Below are 5,761 nucleotides of genomic sequence, written 5' to 3'. Positions count from 1 at the left end.
CTTGGCAACAACTGAAAACATCAGTGTGTTATCAACATTCTTCTGGTACTAAATCCAAAACACAGCACTGTGCTAGCTACTATGAAGAAAATTAACTCTATCCCAGCAGAAACCAGGACACCTGCGAGATGGCAGCATCCCTCGCAGACACATTTGCAGCGCTCTTTGGGGCAGCGCAGGGGCAAATAAGCAGTGGGAGGCAGAAAGCGTAGAAATGCAGAGAGAAATGGTACAGGGCTACCACCAGGGACACCTCTGCAAGGTGCCTGAAGTTAACTGAGATGAATCAAGGCCAAAGGGGTTATGTAACTGCCACGACATTAAAAATAGGTTACGCTGTATATTAAGATTTCATTTATAAATTGTTTATAAAGCATTCATAAATATTGGATGTGATAAGCACGTTATGCACACGAATACTTCGTGTTCCGACATTATCGATGGCTGTATATACGGCAGCTGCAGGTATTACAGATGGTTAAGTCACAACTCTAGAGACCAACAGTTCAATAGCAATATACAATAAATGATTCATCAATCACGTAAACATGTATTAAGCATTTATATGTTCTTTATAAATGGAACCATAATATGAAGTGTGACCTTAAGAAGTGTGAAACAGGGAACTTTTCCCCTTTCATCTTTTTTTTTCTTTCTAAAAAAAAAAACAAACAAACCCTCTCAAATCACCAGTTTAATAATGATTGTGCTTTTCCTCACCCCTGGCTTGAGAGAGGCCACAGGCTCCTGAGAATTAAAAAGGGTTCATGGAATGAGCATGGCATTTGGATATGCTCCCCTCTGCCTGCAAACGTGTTCAGTGTCACCTGAGGGTATGGGCTCCAGGGATGCAGAGGATGTCAGCCCAGAAGATGTCACCTTGGACCCAGGGGGTCTGCAGATCCCTGGAGGAAGCACAAGAGCAAGGGTAATGTGAGTGTAAAGTAAGTAAAGAGCAGTGCAGAAGAGCTGTGAAATGAGAATTGAACAGGATAATTCAATTCATTAAAATAAACCCTATAGCCAGTGGTGGGCATCTGCTTACATGGAAGATGCCACCAGAGAAGATGCCACTGTTGCAGACCCCCAGCACAAGGCAGACCAGGTAGGAGGTTTCTCCTTCCCTACCACGGCATCTTCAATGTCAAAAAAGAACCTGGAGAAAGGTGTAAAGATGCAAAGCTTCCCCATCCCATTCCAGCTCTCCCTCCTGTGGAGAGCTGAGCCCCTCGAGACTCCTTCTATTAGCAGAAGAAATACAAGCTACTCCTGGTTTTCCACGCTTGGCTGAAGTCCTGGCCAGGGCTGTGTCTTTACAAGTCTCTTGAGGAGGGCATTGCAGGGATTTGGCCCAGGTCTGCAGTATTTGAATTGTATATAGATATTAGGCACTTCCATGTGATGTCAGAACAAAGTCCTTGGATAATGAGCATTTAAATTTAGCAGAAAAGTAAGACAAAATATATGCAAATGCTTTAGGGTATTATTTTCAATACAAATGTTGGGTAAATCAACCACATTTTTCTTTTTGTATAGCTCTCCAAATGTTGCTGCTGTTAGTTTCAATATAAAATCATGTCCTCTCAAGCTTGTGGTCAGTCCATTTTGGGGACTTGGGGTCACATGAGCTCTGTTGGGAGAAACAGCAGGAGGGATCTGTGATGTTATTAACACAAGCCTCTTTCTTTAAAGCCACTAGATATGAACAGGATCCACATGGTGAGCTGCTGTGATTTACAGGGCAGTCATGTGTGCACCCCAGGAAACCCACTGGGAGAAAGGGGCTCTGTGAGGAAACAGCCGCTCTGCATCAGAAAAGTCCTGTTTCCAACCTGAAATGACTATTTTTTTGCCAGTGGCTATAGAGAGGCCAAGGTGACTAGTTGAGATGGAGACATCCACTGACCAGATCACAGCATTGGGGCAACATAAATCCCCCTGCCCTGTCCCGTCAAACATGAAGTAAGTGTTTAACAGTTTAAAAGGACCATATGAGAAAGAACTTCTTTACTTTGAGGGTGACAAAGCACTGGACCAGGCTGCCCAGGGGGGTTGTGGAGTCTCCTTCTCTGGAGATATTCAAAGTCCAGCTGGACGAAGTCCTGTGCAACCTGCTCTGGGTGAGCCTGCTTGAGCAGGGGGGTTGGACTGGATGACGTCTGGAGGTCCCTTCCAACCCTTGCCATTCTGGAATTCTGTGACTCAGGAAGACACCTCTGTATGCAAACAGCACGAGCACAGGCGCCTCATGTCTTTGGAGGTGGGCTGGAGCAAAACCCTTTCCCTCCCCAGCCAGGGTGCAGTTCCGTGGGGGCCAGGTTTGTATGTGGGCTCTTCAGCGCTGCTGTGCTACGAATACCAGGACTGCAGCTCATTCCCAGTATTTTTCCTTTTCACTGTGCACACCATCGGCCAGGTGCACGGTGACCTTCTGGGCGAGCAGGGCATCACGCGGTATGTCAGCAAGGAGCCACATGACTAGGAAATACAAGTCTCCTGGGGACCACTGATGTAAAATGTCCAGGGGAAGAGGGAAACCTGCTGCAGCTTTATCTTGGCTTTGTGCAAACCTGCTCTGACGAGACCCTCTGATGAGACCCTTGGCGTTTTTGAGCTGTTAACTAATGAACATGGTCATATTTTCCCTCTCTCTTTTCCCCGCACCCCTTGCTGCACTGTAGATAAGGCAGCGGTGTTTTGGCAGCTGGGAGGTGATGCTCTATCTGTTTGCACATATAGGACGCTAATGAAAACGTGCCACCCATCACCGTTACTGGGGTTTAGCTTGCCTCTGCTCGTTGCGCTGCGGACATTGGCTGGCTCTTTTGGTGGCAATGCAAAGAGCAATTATGCTGGGCACAGATCACAGACCGGGCAGACGTCTGCATTCAAAACTGAAAAAGCCCCTGCATCAGCCTTGCTTACCTCTGTTGCTGCTCAAGGCTCTGTTGCAAGGCTCGGCTCCAAACCTCTTTTCCCCCTCGCCTCTTTAGATTTTCAATTTCAGGGATTTTTTTTCTGTCATCGGGTTTATTTCTTTTGTAATCCCTCGCTCTTCTTTGTGTCACTTTTCTGCAAGAAGATGGTACCATCTAGTCTGCTTCGCCCTTGGTTTGGAGCAGTCAGAGAGAGTCCTGGGGTCCATGCCATGGATGAAGTCCTCCTCTCTGTTTCCAAGTGCATCCTTCACCTCAAGGCTTGTCTGCCTCCTGCCCCGCTCTGCTGCCTGCCTTATTTGAAGGTTAGGCACTGGGAGGAGAATAAAAGCCCTGCCTAGCCAGGCCCTCCCTTCAGACCTGGCACATTTGGTTTGAATTAGCTCACAATACCCTTGTCCTCTCTTCCCTTATTTACCAGTCTTCCCCCTGGCTCCCAACCACCACACAGGCAAGACTCCAGTTCTGGTGACCTGGGTGCATTGGAGAGGAGGGAGGAGGAAAGGAGATTTAATATCACCTTACTATCTCCTGCAAAATCCTTGTTTTGTTGCTTAGTGACAACTTCTTTATACGCAGTCCCAGTGCTACATGTAAAATACTGAATGTGAAGCGCTGCCGTGCAGCAAGAAGTTAAGCTTCGCTAAATGCCACGTCTTCCTGCTCGGCGCTGGTGATGTGGTTCCCAGCTCCTCTTCCAAACACTGAAGGGTACATCAGGTCCTAGCAAGGCAGGTTGGCACATCCCCCCCACCCCATCTCCTCGGCAGCGTGGTGCTTAGCCGAAGCAGTGGTGGTGGTCTCAGTCTCACTGCCGTATTCAGGACATCCCAGACATTGCTGGTGTCCAGGTGGGTGGGATCCTGGGGGCAGATTCAGACTGCCTAGGAGGGCAATGTTCCTCAGACCACCCTGCAGAGCCCAGGAGTATGAGGCAACTGCCTCCCATACGTGTAGATACGGCCTTGCTTAGCTTGACCCAAAGTTTATTTTTACTCCACAGCCTTTCCCGGGAGGAAACACTTCAGCAGCTCTATTTCTCACTTCCACCTGAAGATATAAGGTCGACTCCTAACTGTCTTGGTGATGCTATAATTCACAATAAGAGAGGAGGTTCTGGAGCTACAGGTGGTCCAACTCTGCTGTGACAGCTGCAGTGTGTTGCCAACCCCAACAACTCGAGCAAGGGAGCATGTTGCCCAGCCACGTGCCCTTCTGTCACCTTCTGAACCCTGTGAACCTTGTGCTTGGGGGTCCTACAAAAGCAATATAGAATAGAATAGAATAGAATAGAATAGAATAGAATAGAATAGAATAGAATAGAATATTCAGTTGGAAGGGTCCTACAATGATCGTCCAGTACAACTGCCTGACCCCTTCAGGGCTGACCAAAAGTTAGGGCATGTTATTAAGGTCATTATCCAAATGCCTCTTAAACACTGACAAGCATGGGGCATTGACCACCTCTCTAGGAAGCCTGTTCCAGTGTTTGGCCACCTTCTCAGTAAAGAAATATCCCCCTTCCCCAGCACAAAACCGTGCATTGACAACAATTGATGAATCAGGATTGGGCCACCCCCTCCATAGCAGACATTGGCAGTGAGAAGTGGAGTGGGTTTTCTGTGCCTCCTTAGCATCTCCTCTCCAGTAGGAGCAAATAGCAGCCGCTCATTTGTCACTGCGACACGGTGAAGATGGGAGACATGGATCTGGCCTCTGGCTTGTGACCCACCTTGTTACCGGTAACTGGATGTGCGAGATAAATAAACCAAAACCAAAACAGTGGCAAAATCCCCCAGCTGTATCGCAGAAAAGAGCTCAGGCATGAATGCCTGGTTCAACTGAAATTAAGCATCTGCTGTATGAAAATGCATATTTCATGGGCTACCTGTGACTGACAATGCACCAAATATATTTTGGATGGTCCGCCTTGCTAGTAAACCCTGCCTAATCGACTCCAGGGACTGAAGTGGTTGCAGCAGCCTTGGCTACACCAACACAATATTCCATTTTTGTCTTGTTTGATACCGTTTCGTACAAGGCGGCACACTCGCAGCCAAAAGCTGCATTGCTATTCTTATAACAAAAGAAAGATTTCCTCTCATTTTAGGTGAAGTCTCCATTTGCATTAAGAATGCCCAGGGGATGTGGCTACACGAACACGCTTTATCCGAGGGATATGTTGAGCAGGGTTCCTGGTAAGCCCCAGCTCATCTGTCTCAGGAAAGAAATAAAAAGCCAAGTCCTGACTGTAGCAACACAGTTGGCCTTTTTTTTTTTTTTTTTTTTCTTCCACACTGGGCAGCAAACCCACACCTGCGATGATGCACAGGAGGGCTGTAACAGGGAGAACATGCCTGTGGAATGGATTTAGAGATAATAAGAAATCATCTTAATGCGACTGTTGAATGTACAAGGGATCCGGTAATAGTTATCACAGGTACGCTTTCATTAACTCCCTTTAATTTAAAATCTCAGCGTTTGCAGCAATCTTTTACAGGCAAGAAAAAGTCAAATCAAATAATGAAAAAAAAAAAAAAAGAAATCCCACTGAAGCGCAGTGCTGCTGCTTCCCCAGGAGCTGCACGGCACAGCCTGCAATCCATCTGCAGTGATCCCTGCAACCAGGTCCCGCAGCCCGTCGATGGGCCAGGTGGGCACTGCCAGTCCTGTGGTGCCACTAAAATCCCCTGCCTCATCCGTTATCCCCTTATCTCTGTACAGCAGGGACCCACGCTCCCTGCGTACAAACGGGGCTTGGGTGGGACCTTTCCAGCAAGTGAAACACAAATGACAGCACCTACCACGTCACCAGAGCCACAGTC

This window comes from Egretta garzetta, unplaced genomic scaffold (assembly GCF_000687185.1).
Source record: "Egretta garzetta isolate BGI_Z169 unplaced genomic scaffold, ASM68718v1 scaffold74, whole genome shotgun sequence".
Lineage (NCBI taxonomy): Eukaryota > Metazoa > Chordata > Aves > Pelecaniformes > Ardeidae > Egretta > Egretta garzetta.
Note: the sequence above shows the minus strand (reverse complement) of the source record.